This window comes from Octopus bimaculoides, chromosome 5, assembly GCF_046866305.1.
Source record: "Octopus bimaculoides isolate indiv1 chromosome 5, ASM4686630v1, whole genome shotgun sequence".
NCBI lineage: Eukaryota > Metazoa > Mollusca > Cephalopoda > Octopoda > Octopodidae > Octopus > Octopus bimaculoides.
This window is the reverse complement of record NC_142932.1, coordinates 47,904,336-47,922,084: the sequence shown is the minus strand read 5'-3', so window position 1 is coordinate 47,922,084 and position 17,749 is coordinate 47,904,336. Positions and strand designations below refer to the sequence as shown.

The 17,749-nt window shown below is 37.0% G+C and overlaps 1 protein-coding gene across 13 annotated transcripts in view; it reads left to right on the top strand.

Annotated features, from left to right (window-relative positions):
• LOC106876553 (major egg antigen) overlaps positions 1-17,749 on the top strand; it is a 223,475-nt gene that overhangs the window by 156,866 nt on the left and 48,860 nt on the right. Inside the window, exon 4 of one of the 13 annotated variants that reach the window (XR_016241882.1) lies at positions 9,867-16,854. The exons of 11 other annotated variants lie outside the window; for them this stretch is intronic. The gene's annotated coding sequence lies outside the window, so the exon portion shown is untranslated. Of the gene's footprint in view, positions 1-1,397; positions 1,552-9,866; positions 16,855-17,749 lie in introns of those variants that run through there. One more of the 13 variants, XM_014925204.3, reaches the window with a different exon arrangement.

Below are 17,749 nucleotides of genomic sequence, written 5' to 3'. Positions count from 1 at the left end.
AAAATTGTTCGATGATTGATTTAACTATAGAGACAGGTGCGTTTGTGATGAAAAATAAAACTTGGTGATAAACTATTGAAAATATACTATAGTCACGTTTTAAATAATTACTCTCTCTCTTTTACTCTTTTACTTGTTTCAGTCATTTGACTGCGGCCATGCTGGAGTACCGCCTTTAGTCGAGCAAATCGACCCCAGGACTTATTCTATCGGTCTCTTTTTGCCGAACCGCTAAGTTACGGGGACGTAAACACACCAGCATCGGTTGTCAAGCGATGTTGGGGGGGACAAACACAGACACACAAACACATACACACACACACACGCATATATATATATATATATATATATATATATATATATATGTATATGTATATATACACATATATACGACGTATATACACGACATATATACACATATATATGTCACGAAAGACAGCTACCATCCCCCCATATACATTCATACATATGAAGAGAGATAGAGAGAGAGAGACTGAGTGAGAGAATGCACTTGAGAGAAAGACTTATAGACGTGTGCAGAGTGAAGAAGGAGGACGGTGCGCAAGTTATACTTTTGATAAAAATGCCTGATTTTTCTGAAATCATCACCGCCCTTTACCATGTGTCGAAATTTTGAATATATATATAACTGTAGTCGGGATATGATTTTAAAAGAAAACTGTATCCTCTGTTTTAAATTTGCTTTGCTGCTTTCTCAAATGCTATGCCAAATGGAGAACGTGTATAGGCGCAGGAGTGGCTGTGTGGTAAGTAGCTTGCTTACCAACCACATGATTCCGGGTTCATTCCCACTGCGTGGCACCTTGGGCAAGTGTCTTCTACAATAGCCTCGGGCCGACCAAAGCCTTGTGAGTGGATTTGGTAGACGGAAACTGAAAGAAGCCCGTCGTATATATGTATATATATATATATGTGTATGTGTGTGTATATGTTTGTGTGTCTATGTTTGTCCCCCCCCCCCAGCATCGCTTGACAACCGATGGTGGTGTGTTTACGTCCCCGTAACTTAGCGGTTCGGCAAAAGAGACCGATAGAATAAGTACTAGGCTTCTAAAGAATAAGTACTGGGGTCGATTTGCTCGACTAAAAAGGCTGTGCTCCAGCATGGCCGCAGTCAAATGACTGAAACAAGTAAAAGAGAGTAAAGAGTGTGTGTTTGTTTGTTTGTGTGTGTGTGTGTGCGTGCGTGCGTGCGTTTGTGTGTGTGTGTGTGTGTGTGTGTGTGCGTGTGTGTGTAGGATTGATAGATATATAGATAGGCATACCTATATAATATGTACATACATATATTATTAATCAGTCACATCGCTATGTTCAAATGGTTTAACGAAATAGTTTTCCCTGTTACGTGTTTTCTCATTTTCTTCTAGTTTGTTCTGGTAATGAGGTATCTGATTCTCAATCTGCTAGTTGGCACAGCCCCAAACCTGCTTTATTCATATAATTTCTATACAGCTGTGTCTTTTCTCTGTTGCTAGCGAAGGCATTTACCGGAATAGTTTGGATTTCGCGCTGATAGATTGTTTAGAGGTACGTAGTTAAGACTTGAAAAGAAAATATTCTTTTTTGTTCTTCTGTTTATGGCTTTGTTTGACAAAAAAAAAAATGAAAAACATAACGAAATGAAGAAAATAATAACGGGCAGGAAAGAGGTAGGGCAAAAAGAAAATTTATATAATCTATGAAGTTTAATATAGTTTACTTACCTGATTAAGTGCGAGCACGTTTGTGTGTGTATACATACATACATACATACATACATATATACATTCACATGCACGAGAAGCCTTCGATTTTTTTTCTATCTGAAAGAGATTTTAATCTAATATTTACATAATGTAATAAGTTAGAACCTCATCAACTTCGAATTCCACAACTGAAGACAAATTATTTCGCGTTCTCTCAAAGTTTCTAAATTCTTATGACGTAAACACTCTATATGTACGGACACACACACACACACACACACACACACACACACACACACACGCATATATATATATGTTTGCTCGTTTGTATGTATATATGTTTTTGATATCAATTTACAGGGTCTCCAAGATAAATTTTGCAATGTGGAATATGAAAGTATTCAAAACATGTTTCTTTATTTTCTTTATCCTTTCATCACGTGGTGGGATGAGACTATCAAGTGCTTCTCGGGTTTTTGTTGTTGCTGTTGTTGTTGTTTTTTTTTTTTTTTTGCTCTCTGGACTCAAGACCAATATACCGGCTGGCTAAAGTCCCTCCCTTTTTTATACGCCATGCTTTTCGGGAAGGTTAGTTATGTATACATTCTCAGATTTGAAGTCAATGTTGCATGACAGCAATTGGATATTATACGGCATCCAGTTGATTATTTGTTACGTTGTTTGTTTTATATATGTAGGACAACATCGTCGTATGTGATAGGGCAAGATTATCCCATCACACAGGGTAATAGTACACACTATCTGTTTTCTATATGTAAGACAACATTGTCCTATGCGATATAGAAATACTGTTCTACCACTTAATGTGATAGGACACACTGCTTGTTTTATACATCTAGGACAATATTGACTATGTGAGAGTGCGATATTGTCCCAACACATAGGGTGATAGGACATAGTATTTGTTGATGTATTTAGAACAACACTATGATAGGGCAAAATTCTCCTGTCACAAAGGGTAATATTGTCCTTGCATATAAGCTAATAAGACATTGTATATTTTATATATCTAGGACAAAATTGCCTTAAGTGTCCTTTTTCTTAATACGGTGAAACATAATTTGAAAGTGATTTCGTTTCTATTTCTGGAAAAATGAGCGACCGCTTACAGACTCTTTCTCTCTTTCTTTCTCTTTCTCCCTCTCCCTTCCCCTCTCTCTCCCTCTCCCTTCCCCCTCTTTCTCTCTTTTTCTCTCTCTCTACCATGTTTTATAACTTAGTTCAGATCTTTTGGCGAAATAGTTGACGCCCGTCGCTTACTTTGCAATGGCAAAATTCTGTTTACAATCCTAGACTGTTCCCAACCGAGCATAAAGAAAGCACCGGCGCATGTCTACAGACGTTACTGCCAAGATTGTTACAGTCAAATCTAAAACCTCAGTCGTTTGGGGAAGGGATCCAATCGATTAGATCGATCCCAGTACACGAAAGGTTATTTTATCGACACGCATAGGCTAAAAGACGTAGTCGACCTCGGCGAAATTGACCTTAGAATATATGAAGCCGGAAGAAATGACGCTAAGCATTTTGTCCGGTACGCTAATGATTCTGCCAGCACGCTGCCTTACTATAATAATAATAATAATAATAATAATAATAATAATAATAATAATAATAATGATAATAATCCTTTCTAATATAAGTACAAGGCCTGAAATTTGGTGGGGGGGGGGCAGTCGATTAGATCGACCCCAGTACGGAACTGGTACTTATTTTATCGACCTCGAAAGAATGAAAGGCAAAGTCGACTCGGCGAAATTTGAACTCAGATCGTAGCGACGGGCGAAATGCCGCTAAGCATTTCGTCCAGCGTGCTAACGATTCTGCTAGCTCGCCGCCTTCTCAATAATAATCCTTTGTACTATAGGCACAAGGCCTGAAATGTGTGGGGAGGGAACTAGTCTATTCTATCGACCCCAGTGTTTCACTGGTACTTAATTTATCGACCCCGAAAGGATGAAAGGCAAAGTCGACCCCGGCGGAATTTTAACTTAGAACGTAAAGACGGACGAAATGCCGCTAAGCAATTTTGTTCGGCGTGGTAACGATTCTGCCAGCTCACCGCTTTCTATAATAATGATAATAACTAAATTCCTTTTAAAAATTTATTTAATATCCAAACCATGGGTCTCGGGTTCAGTCCACTGCACGGCACTTTGAGCAAGTGTCTACTGCTATAGTTTCGGGGTGACCAAAACCTTATGAGTGGATTTAGCTGACGGAAACTGAAAGAAGCCTGTCGTGTGTGTATGTGTGCGCACGCGTGTGCGTGTGTGTGTGTTTGTGTTTGCGTTGTGTTTGTTCCGTACAACCACTTGAAAACTGGTATTGTTGTTTTTTTACGTAACATAGCAGTTCGGCATAAAGAAGCCAATGGAATAAATACCAGGTTTTAAAAAATAAGTGCTGGGTCGATTACTTCGACTTCAATACTTAACTGATATTTATTTTATTGACGCTAAAATGATGAAAGGCAAAGTTGACTTCGGTGGAAATCTACTACCTCAATAATAAAAAAATGTTATAATAGTTAAATGTTCTGTATCACAATTATCGGAGCCCAGTCAGTCATTCATACAATAAAAATTAAAAAAACGCATAGAAAGATATTCTTTTATCTTTCACTTGTTTCAATCATTGGACTGCAACCATGCTTGGACACCGCCTTGAAAGATGTTAATCTAACAAATCGACCCTAATACTTGTTTTTTTTAATGTTTGGTACTTCTTATATCGAAATTATTTTACCGAACCGCTAAGTTATGGGTTGTAAATAAACCTACACCGATTGAGAAGCAGTGATAAGGAAATAAATAAACAAACGGACACATATACACAATGGGATTCCACGGCTTCCATCAACCAATTTCACTCATAAGGTATTAGAATTGGTCAACCCGAGACTATGGTAGAAGACACTTGCCCAAGGTGTTGTGTGGTGGGACTGAACCCAAGGCCACGTGGTTTTCTTAACTACATGCGTACGCAAAAGAAACAAAATTATATATGAACTAGGAAAGGAGTGGGACAAAGATAGGCTTACAGTGATCCAAGGCCATAAATCCATTGACTATGGTATTTAGTCGATCCATTCTGCGTTTAGTATGCTACTTGATACTTATTCTATCGACATTGAAGGGAGCATCTATCATTCAACAAGCTACCAATCATCGAGAGAGGGCCTTTAAGTGGTCGCTCGATTTTGTAGAAATAGTAGCCGAATCACTCACATAATATGCTGCATTGTATTAAAAGAAAGGCATAAAAAGAAGAAAAAGGAATAAAGGATACATTAGACAATGTTATCTTAGATATATAAAACAGACAGGATGGTCATGGCTAGATTAAAAAGGACGTTTTTACATACCCAAAAGTATTTATTCGGTGCTTTACCTATTCTTCTATTTCATCCACAGTATCTCAGATTTTGTGTTTCTTTTTTGAGGGGTGGGGGAACCAGCTACTTAGCTTCTTCTTGCTGTTGTTGGTGGTGGTGGTGATGGTGCTTTTACAAAGATAAGCCCTAATTGGGTGGGCCTTACAGTCGAAGCCCTTCCGACCATGACCATACTGTCTGTTTTATATGTATCTAGGACAACATTGCCCTAAATGTCCTTCCAACTTTTTTTAATTCGGTGCAACGCATCATGAGAGTTATTTGGCTGCTATTTCAAGGAAAATGAGCGACCACAAACAGGCGCTTCTCAAGATGGCTGCTGGCTGGTGGAATGTAAGACAGAAGTTTCTAGTGCATTCTCTGAAATTCTATTTTTGTTGTTTGTGGTTGCTACTTATTTATTGTTTTTTTTTATATATATATATTTTACCTGAGAGCAGAGTAGGTATTTCTATAAATATTTGGTATGTCAGTATAGCAGCAGTTGAATGTATTGTATGTTATTTAAATGGCAATCTAAAAAGAACATACAAAGCTATTTGGAAGCTACAAAACTCTGTGAGTGAGTGAAGCAGAGGAAACGAGAACGGAGTGGCGAATGAGAGGGGGAAAAAGAGGCTATTCGTACGTGTGTCGTATTTTGTATTGTTTACTCAATGTAGAACGTCTGTCTATATTTGTTATGATCCCATGATAAACACGAAGGACTAAATCATAAAGCATGAATCACTTACTCCTGTGTTTAGATGTGCGTGTTTGCGTGTGTGTGAGTGTCTGTGTATTTATGTATGGGTGACTCTGTAAATACATATTTATAGATATGTTTGTTTATCTAATCATAACATTATACATATCTAGATTCTCAAACGTGTGTGTATGTACGTATGTTAGCATATATAGTATATATGTTTGTATGTATATATGTATATATATATATATGTATGTACATACGTACGTATGTATGTATATATATGTATGTATGTATGTATATATATATATATATATATATATATATATATATATATATATATATATATATATATATATATATATATATATATATATATATAATCTATCCACGCTACCCATAGTGGTTGTACTATGTAAAATATATTATTGATATATTTTATACAGTTTCGTTACTATATATCTATATCTGTCCATCTACTTAGTTATCACATACGCACGCACATACACATACATACATACATACATACATACATACATACATACATACATACTTAATTATATGCATGCGTCCACATATGCTTACATAGAAAAACCAATAGAACAAGTACACTGAGATGCCGTGTCAGTCGGGTATCCAACATTTTGAACATAGTCCTTCTTTAGGGTCTCGATGACAGGAGGTGGGAAATGGAAGACAGCAGAGTTTTATATCCTCCACAGAGTCTGTAGTCTTAAGTATACAAGACGGGATGACCATTATTGGAACGCTGTGTATCATAGTTCTGCTCGATCAACGTTGACTTGGTTCTAAGCAACATGAACAGCTTGCATTATTTATATTAGTCATGTTCATTACATATTTTATAGGTATTGGGTCCAATGTTGATCAAAGTTGCTCTACACTGGACCTAATACCTATAAAAGAGATTGTATAAAGTAAAAATCCGTGTTATATCAAATTACATATTGCAAAACATCTGGGTTGTTCAGGCTCTATCATTATTTGTGTTCTATAACAGATGAAGTTATAGAATCAGAATGGTTAAAAAATTCTTTTCACACACGCAACATCCCGGGTTCCATCCCAATGCATGGCACCTTGATCAAACGCTTTCTTCTTCTCCTTCTCCTTCTTCTTCTTTTTCTTTTTCTTCTTTTTCTTTTTCTTCTTCTTCTTCTTCTTCTTCTTCTTCTCCTCCTCCTCCTCCTCCTCCTCCTCCTCCTCCTTCTTCTTCTTATTATTATTATTCTTTTTCTCCTCCTCCTTCCTCTCCTCCTCCTTCCTCTCCTCCTCCTTCCTCTCCTCCTCCTTCTTCTCGGTTTCACTCATACCTTATGAGTAAAATGGGACAGACAGGAAATGTTTAGAAGCCCATCAGATAGACTGCATCTGTAATTCAAAGATCCTGTATTGTCACACTGAGAAGTACATGAAGTATTACATTAACGTATCTTCGGAATCTTCAGCCACTAACTCGCTAATTCAGTGAGCTAGGTAGAGATATTAAAAGAAGAAAAAATAACAAGGAAATTAATATTTCATGTGTAATTTATAGGCGAACATATTTGAACAGAATGACTAGTTTGATGTTCTTTTTAGTTTCGCTTTTTTAATGTGTTGGTCAGAAAAAGAAGAGCAGTGCCCATGACCGTTTCTAGATTCTCCGAAACAAGTGAAAGGAGGTTATCAATGTTCCAGAGATCTGATCCGAGTGACTACAGTATAGTAAACTACGCTAAACCAGTCGACGGATTACATCTACCATCCAGTTACAGACGCAGTCTGTTTGACGGGATTTTTACACAGTTCCCGTCCACTGAATCTTTTTCACATGGCTTGGGTCAATCCGAGGCTATGATGAAAAGACATTTTCCTTAAGTACCGTGCAGTATGATCGAGTGCGAGCCACGTGATTTTGAAGCGAAATTCTCTACCACATGGTCATGCATGTGTCCATAAACACATGCGGTGAAATAAATAAAGAATAAAATAAGTAATACTTTCAAATTTCGATACAAGGCCAGTGACTTTTAGTGGAGGAGTAAATCGAATACATCGACTTATGTTATCGACTCCGAAAGGATGAAAGGCAGAATGGACCTCGGCAGCATTTGAACTCAGAATGTAATGATAAAAGAACTGTTGCTCAGCATTTTGTCAGGCATGCAAATGAGTCTACTCACCACTTTAAAAAAATTATATAAATGGTGAGATAGTTAAATGTCTAGTTTAGAATGTGTTTCGTACAACCAATGAAGCCCGCTTGGAATTGTTCCGATGTTTCTAACAAAATTTTATTTGTTTGCCAAAGTTTTCCAATAACCTCTGATGTGGTATTCTTTCTTTTCATTTTTTGTTTTTCTGAGTTTTTCAAATTTTAAAGGTAAATTTATGAACTCCTTGTAGATCAAGAAGTAAACGATCAACGTAAATCATCTAATAAACAGCGGGCGAAAACCAACAATGTTCAAAGTATAATACTGAGCTGTTTACGAGGGGAGGTAAATTGTAAAGGCCAGAAATAGAAATTTCGGTTGATCGCAATTTGGAAGTTTTTGCATGGCAACTGCACTGGTGATAGATAGATGGAAATTTGTCTGAGATAACTCTAATGGCTAGCGGCATTGTTGCTTGCTGAACAAATTCGTTTCGAAGAATGTATTTGAGCGAACAATTCCACTTTCGGTAGTAAATATTGCCAGTCTTGATTGCCAACATCACTTCATCTCATCACCATTTCAGAATATTTTGAAGTTACATTCTTTTCTCTTTTGTCTCCCTCCCTCTCCCCGCCCTCTCCTCTCTCTGTTTCTCTCTCTCCCCCCATACACACTCACACGCGTAGCTAAATGTCGAATGTATTATATCGCCGTGTATGTAATTTGCTAGAATCTGTGTAAGTATCAAGATGTGTAAGTATCAAGATCTTTTATCTTTTACTTGTTTCAATCATTAGACTGAGGCCATACTGGGACACCGCTTCGAAGAACTTTTAGTCGGATGTATCGACCCCAGTACTTGTTTTTTTTTGTTTTTTTTAAAACCCTGGTACTTATTCTATCGCTCTCTTTTGCCGAATCGCTATGTTACAGGGCATAAACACACCAGTACCGGTTGTCAAGCAGTGGGATTACACGCACACACACACACACACACACAGAGTTCAAATTTACAGAAAACAAAAAACGAAGACAGGTGATGGAGCAGCAAGCTGGTGCATTAGTTTGACGCTTAGAAAGACCGGAAAAGTCTTCGACGTTTCGAGCCTGTGTTCTTCGACAGAAAGGGATGAGAGAAGGGAAAATGGATAGAGAGAACGAAAAAAACGGAGAGAGAGAGAGAGAGAGAGAGAGAGAGAGAGAGAGAATGTGTAGGGATTAACGGTTTAACATAATGATATATATATATATATATACATACATACATACATACATACATACATACATACATACGACAGGCTTCTTTCAGTTTCCGTTTACCAAATTTACTCACAAGGCTTTGGTCGGCCCGAGGCTATAGTAGAAGACACTTACCCAAGGTGCCACGCAGGGAGACTGAACACCGAACCATGTTGTTGGGATGCAAACTTTTTACCAGACAGCTATGCCCGCAATTCTATACTAAGAGCATGGTATTTGATAACTTAGATTAGATTCAAGCCGGCCCTGATCTACCACCTCATATTCCACTGCTAGTAACCTCCTTAAATTAACAGCAACGTGAAATCTACTGTCAATGAGTGGAACTATAATTTCAATGCGGACTACGTATATCAGCATAAGTACAGTTATTGAAAAATCAATAAATCAAAAACAAACATCTAATTAGGTAACTAAGTTGAAAAGAAGATTATTTTTATCGGAATTAGTTGTTCATTTTTAGTTAAATAAACAAAAAGAAAGCCTACAAAATCATTTTAAAGACATGAAAATATAAAGATTATAAAAATTCACAGAACATTTTAAATATTATTGTTTAATTGCACATATATAATAAATAGCCTAATATTTTCTTTCGTACTTACTCTTGTGTGATATTTCTATCATAGATTCAAAGTTGAGCTACGCGAGATTTTTTGCTCAGAAAAGAAATTATCGCAAGACAGATTTTTCAAGCCGTGTCAACCAACAGAAGACTGATGAGTAAACCAAAACTAAGATTGTTGGACATTATCCATAGTCTCAGTTGGTTACACTTGGGAATCCTGTCAGAAAGTGTAATAATAGCAGCTTCTGATAGGACCCTTTGGAGGAGGTGCCCTATAACTCTCCTAGAAATATTAGGTGGAGAAAATGAATGGTCGGATTTCTATTCTTCCATTTGAAAATAACATATTCTACACCGCGTAATATACTTTATATAAACTAAAATGAAAGTAAAATATCAGAACAGGATTAACAATTCATCCTTTTACTAACATTCATTTTACTTCCGTTACTGTTAATTAATAGTGTGACAGCTTCCAACTCCATCGTCTTAGTGTGATAGCAAACAAACACATAAGCTAATTATTCTATGTAGATTATTAGATATGTAAGGCGTTGTCGCCTTCGTAGAAGCCATTTGTAACTACAACAGTATGTAACGGTAAAATCACATAATTGTTTTGATGTGGTATTTTTATCTGATGACTCGAATACCTTCATATCGATGTTTTCTGCGGTTGTTGTTTAGCCTCAAATCAGCCCTCGTCTAGGATACCTATTATAAAAGGAGTGCCAGCTATAAAGTCATGATTATCCTATATTTTTTCTTTAAAGAGGAAAATCTCAATGTGTCTAAGTTACATATGTTATGTGTTTTTTCTTTTCAAGACAATATTGTGTGATTTGAGGGAGATTTCGCTGTTATTTCTAGCAGGTAGAAGGATGACATGTAACGTACATAAAAAAGATAAAAGTAAGTTCCAGAGTCGCTGAGGATTGAGTAAAATGTCTAATACCTGTTTTGGTGGGAGAGAGAGACTAAGTACGGATGATCAGAAGAGAAGAGGTGGAGAGACTAATGTATCGGGGAGGATTAGTCAAAGGTTGAGGACAACTTGTTTGTTGAACAGATCAGGGAGTAGGAGAAACATTAAGACAGAGGCAGAGGCAGAGAGAAAGTGAGAGATGAAGAGAGAGAGAGAGAGAGAAAGAGAGAGAGAGGAGAAATTAAACTAAAGCTATAAGACATTTAGTCTGGCATTCTACCGTATGTCTCGCCTACGTCTTTTCAATGTTAATAAAAATATAAATATTTAGAAAATTTGAAGAATTTATTTTTAAAAAAAATTAACTTTTATTATCTTCACGGATCTCAGTGAATTTTGCTCATAAATATCAAAGATTTTTCCATAGCTAAAGATAGGGTTTTTTTTCCCCGGTTAATTGGTTTGTTAATTTCTAGATAAGATAAAAGGTTTAATATACAAATCAGTTCATACATGTAAAGTTTCTAAGTCCGTTTCCTTTCTGTGAAACATAAGAATCAACTCAGGTAGTGCTTATCTTCGTAGCGTTAAGCGGATAAGACAGTTTAATTAAAACTGTTGCTAATTAAATGAGAAGAATTTTAACTCACCAGTTCAACATTGCTGTGGTTGTTACTTATAACCCTCACCGATCAGATATATGATCAAAGGTCTTAATAAGCCGTATGTATAAGTGTTCCGTCTTATTCATACATACATTATCCAAGTGTACTTTCTTTTTAAGGCGGTAGGGTGCAATTTGATAAGGATTTCAATGCTATTCCTTGCAGGTCGACAGATCGTGTAGAGGCTCCCTTGAGGGCTTCACTATGGTAAAGTTACACCTCCTTGCAGTTACATGTGTAAAACGCATATAGACCCGACTAGGCAAGGCTAAGTATCTTGAGCAAGAACAAAGGTGGTGCCGATTTCTGGATAAGAATTAGCCATTAACGGTTTCTACCATAAATAAACTCGACTGGGAAAAGCTAAATATCTTGGCCAAGGACACGGGTGGTGCCAGTTTCAGGACACGAATCAGCCAATAGCGCTCGCTAACAAATGTATCATAATAATATATGCCTAGCAGTCAATTAGAAATTTGACACGTCTATTGAGGAAGATTGTCATTCATCATAAAACTTTTAAAAGGTTATTAGGACGTTTCTTTCTTTTTCCTATAAGCAATAACCGTCATTGTTTTAGTATTGACAGCCAGAAGAACCATTTTAATCTTAATTGTTTCCGTCAGTTCGTTATAATATCACCCATAATTGTATTCCCATCTTCGTGTGTATTCAGTTCCAATCAATCCATTATAGTGGTTGTATTTGCAAAGCCATCTCGTTGTTAGCTGCTGAAGGCAAAATTTCTGAAGAGCTGAGACAAATTGGCTGAGAAGGTACAGTATTGATTTCCAAGTGGTGCAGTGAAAGCTGCTGCAGACATTTCGCTGTGTCACTTGTGCTAAACATAATAATAGTTATTTTTTTTTTATCTTTGCAAGCTTAGATGCTGGAAATAACTAACATAGGTGTAACGCTGAGTTCTTCTCTCAGTTAGGTTCCAGATTTAATTTTTCGAAGGTCATTCTGGATGAGACCTGAATTCAGAACCAAGAGGAATGAAACTAAAATAATACATCGATACCGATGCTGTGCTGCTGTTACACTATGCTGGTGTAATTATAGACTTCTTATCACTTGGCCCAGTGGTTAGGGCAGCGGACTCGCGGTCATAGGATCGCAGTTTCGATTCTCAGACCGGGCGTTGTGAGTGTTTATTGAGCGAAAACACCTAAAGCTCCACGAGGCTCCGGCAGGGGATGGTGGCGAACCATGCTGCACTCTTTCACCACAACTTTCTCTCACTCTTACTTCCTGTTTCTGTTGTGCCTGTAATTCAAAGGGTCAGCCTTGTCACTCTGTGTCACGCTGGATATGCCCGAGAACTACTTTAAGGGTACACGTGTCTGTGGAGTGCTCAGCCACTTGCACGTTAACTTCACGAGTAGGCTGTTCCGTTGATCGGATCGACTGGAACCCTCGACGTCGTAAGCGACGGAGTGCCAACAACATTCACTTGGCTTAAGTGTCTTCACAGAGGGGATTGGAACCTATAAAAACCAACTGATACATCACTATTAGTTTAATGCATTGATCCCTGGAGAACTGAGAGGTAAAATACAACTCCAACAGAAGAAACAAAGCCACACACGTTAGATGAGTAGTTTAGTCAATTAATTCGGTACCAGTACGTTGCTAGTGATTATTTCATCAACTCTAGATGGATGACAAGTAAAGTCAACCACTGTGTGATTGGGTTCAGAAAGTAAAAGGACGTAATTAAATACCGGAAGACATTTTATCCACTGCTCTACTGATTTTGTTAATTCACAACCTGTTTATATCAATATAATATTACGTATACATACCATAGATAAATTAATTGATATGAGAGCATGTGGAAAATAGCTTATCCTTCGTATCTTGTATGCTGTCGTATCGGTAATTAAGCTAATCTGGTGAGCAAGTGTTCATTAGTACACCTTATTACACGATTAGCAAAACGTACAAATATATTGGCACACCTAAATCTGTCTAAGCTATGAAATTATGCAAATTATGCACAGTGATGGTTCACTTGTAAAATATCAGGCTTAATTATTTAGTTTGGATTTTAACTCAACCTAACTATTGTACATAACTATTAAATTGAGAGTCCAGATAAATGAGTGGACATGATACTAAATAACAAGCCTAGTGGTTGTTTTCTAGCATCCTGTTCGTATCCTCTTATCAGCATTGCATTTTGTCTTGAATGGAAATACTTAATTCATTCCAGCTAACTGAAAAGAGGTAAAACAGATCATTATGAACAACTTAACACTCTAAATAGAGGCAACGTATTAAAACTGACAAAAAATGGTTCGTTAGCTAGCAAGATAAAGTTCAAATCCTCATATAGGTATAATGGGGCTATGTACGGGCTCCACCAGATTTCTTTGCCTACGGTACATACCTCAAGATAATCTTCAGTGATCTCGTTACACCATCTCAGTAGATTATGGGATTCTCCACTCATCGTTGTTGAATTAGCACAAAGTATCAAAGTCTGTTACTATACATGCCGGCATATAAGCCGAAAATTTGGTCCCAGATTTTTATCTTGGAAAAGTTACCTCAGTTTATTTGCGAGTCATGTACGAATTGTTTTTGAACATCTTTTAAAATGTATTTTTAATCAGAAGAAAATGACTTGTTTTTCGTTGGTCATGAACTGCCTGTCAGCGGTGCTGATGTATTCTTTTGGTTTATTGTACAACTTACAGTTTGAACCCAACTTCATATTTCATTCGTTGCCGTTGTGCCTGCGACATCTTGATGGAGTTGTGATACCAAGATAGATCAGTATTTGTTTCCTTGCAAACCATTTGTAATTGGAACAACTTCTCAGAATAATAGAGACCCCTGATTACAAAGGTCGGTTGTTTTATAGACCCTTAATAACATGTAATCATCGACATATATAGTATATTAGATAATTTTTCAAGAGCAAGTTTAATACCTAAATTTTCCGAGTTAGAAAACTTCCCTAGTTAACTTTACTTTTTATTTTTTTAAAGTCAGGAACAAAGTTTTCAGTACATTTTATGTGAAAATATAGCCCTGTCAAGGTGAGGCTTTTATTTTTGGTAAATCCCAAGCCCAAGCTAAAGCGAACACATAATTAGTATGGAAGGATCACGATTTTGATTTTCTTGGCAAAGTTTATCATGTTCGGACATACATACATACATACATACATACATACATACATACATACATACATACATGCATACGTTAACAGAAAGCTCCAGGGTGATAACAACATTGACAACCAGAGCAGTCTATCGTGGACAAATAATCGGGTCACCAACTCTCACTTTGAAGGGTATGCCTTTGCTATTCAAGAACAAGAGATAGCAACCAAATTCCTAATTAACAAACGGGACAGAGAGGCGGGGAAAGCGCTACAATGTAATAATCGATGCAGACTCTGTGGAATCAGTATCGAAGATATCACCCACATCATTAGCAGCTGTCCAAAAATGTCATCACGGTATTACCTACCTATGAGACATGATGTTGTGGCCAAGACACTGTACAATGAAATCCGCCGACAGGATAACCCCGGGGCTAAGGAGATGAAAACCCATAATGAGGTAGAGGCCATTACCACTCACAATATGAAAGAGTATTGGTGGAATGTCCCAATAAAAACCTCAATAAAATGCAGACATAATAGACCGGATATAGTAATCTGGGACAGAGAAGAGAAACTGTGTACAGTAGTAGAAATCAGCTGTCCTGCGGATGTCAACATCACGCTAAAGATTAGAGAAAAAGAGAACAACTACGCCGAGCTAGTGAGAAATTTGCAGATACTCCACCCAGACTACAAGTTCAGATTCATACCCGTGATTGTTGGGGCATTGGGATATGTAACGAAATGCCTCAACAAAAACCTGGAAAAATTAGGGTTCTCAAATCCTGAAAGAAAAAGGCTGATTAGAAGACTACAGATTCAAGCCATCAATGGAACTGTAAAGATATGTAAAACTTTCCAAAAATTTAGCACATAAATACATATGCATGCATCTAGACATAAAAACGCATCCATAAAACAAACATACAAATCTGCGCATACACTAACACCAAATACTGCACACACACACATATGCACAAATACCTAGATGATGTTGATAAAAGTTCCAATGAAGGAGCCTTGAATCTATGTTAGAGTCCGGCTCTTTCTCTATGGACAAGAAATATAGAAATGAAACTGATTGATAACATACATACATACACCTTGTAAATAGGTGCTCGACCTTTCAGAACTATCACTTTAAAATCACACCCTAACACTTTTTTTTTAAAGAGGATACATTAGATAATGAGTCACAGAGAGACGGATGGTCATGGCTAGAGTGTCTTTTTATATTAGATCTGCACTGAAGGCGGTGAGCTGAGAAACGTTAGCACACCGAGCGAAAAGCTTAGCGGTATTTCGTCTACCGTTACGTTCTGAGTTCAAATTCCGCCGAGATCGACTTTGCCTTTCATCCTTTCGGGGTCGATAAATTAAGTACCAGTTACGCACTGGCGTCGATGTAATCGACTTAATCCCTTTGTCTGTCCTTGTTGTCCCCTCTATGTTTAGCTCCCTGTGGGCAGTAAAGAAATAAGAAACGTTAGCCCGCCAGGCAAAATGCTTAGCGGTATTTCGCCCGTCTTTACGTTCTGAATTCAAATTCCGCCGAGGTCGACTTTGCCTTTCATCCTTTCGAGATCGATAAAATAAGTACCAGCTGAGTACCGGGATCGATGTAATCGACTATTCCCCCCCCCCCCGCAATTTCAGACTTTGTGCCTATAGTAGAAAGGATATTAGATCTGCACTGTCAAGTCTGACCTATGGCTAATCAATAACAACTTGTTTCTATAGTTTTGTTTAATTTGTTTGTTAAACATGAGTTTATAAACCACATCTTCCATCTTCGTGTTCTAAATTAAGGTTTTATGATTTCAGGCATTCCATTCCATATTGCCTTTCATTTAGAACATGCAGTGCTATCTTGAAGGTCAACTCATTCCTTCTCCCGTCCATTACATTAGTTTTACTGTTTCTTTAACTTTTAAGTCCTTCTATCATCATCATCACCATCATCCTCATCATCATCATCATCCCCATCACCACCACCATCACCATCATCATCAATGACAACAACAAAAACAACAGCAACAACAACAACAGCAACATCCCTTCTTTCTCGTGCTTTATCTTCCCCTGATTCGAGTGTGTAGATATAACCGTACGAGTTTCTAATAAGACGATAATGGGACACGCACACACGCGCGTTTGTAATACATTTATGCTATAATGAAAATTCTTTGCTCTTACACGTAGAGGTTGAAACTCTTAGATTTGTTGTTGGACGTAGCATAATCATTACAAAAGGACTTCAGCCGATGCCAAGTATTTGCACCATATTCGAAAAAAAAAACATAGTTAAAATTTACAAAGCTATAATGAATAAATAAAATTCCAACGAAAGAAAACGTCATAAGAGGGATTATAACATCAGTTGACAAGAGAGAAAAATAGGCAAGGATTAACATAACATGCGTGTGTATATAGTTGTACATAAACGGATAAGCATATATGTTTGTATGAGAGGTTGTAGTAGGCTCGCAAGTCATATAATTAGCTTCTCTGGCGATCTTTCTCATTTTTTCAAATTAATTTGTAGGCTAAAAACATTATCTGTTTCTAACTTTCTGTATTTCAGACTCAATATTTATTCGGAAATGGTAGAAATACTCACTTGAAAAATGTTTTAAATAATTATACGGTGTTCCAAAGATACAAAGTGTTATGGTTTCTGAGAATCCCACTTTTGGTGAAAGCATAGTTGCGTTGCTTAAATTATTTACATTTGTTATAAACTTTTGCTTTATTGTTATTTATATAAGTACTGAGTTCTTCTGAAAGTTTGGTCAAATTAAAGATTTGGCCAAAATATACGAACACACGCAAATTAAATATGCACATACACGTTGTGTATGTTTGCATACATTTGAAGTTATGCATGAAAATAATACACACGTAGGAGTGTGTGTGTATGCATGTATAAATTCATATTTGTAAATGTATGTATATTGTATATATGTTTGCATATATACATACGTATATGTATATATATGTATATTATATATGTATATTATATATGTATATGTGTGAGTGTTTGTGTGTTTGTATGTGGTCGTTTGTGTGTGTGTGCGAGCGCCCACGCACAGAGGGAGATAAAAGGAAGAGGAGGGGGAAAGAGGATGCCTGAACGTATGTTTATATATGTATATCCTTCGTTCTATATCTTGACTCTATCTTGCCCGCGTCCGCGTTATCTCGATTTTCACTTCTGTTTCTTACTTCTTCTA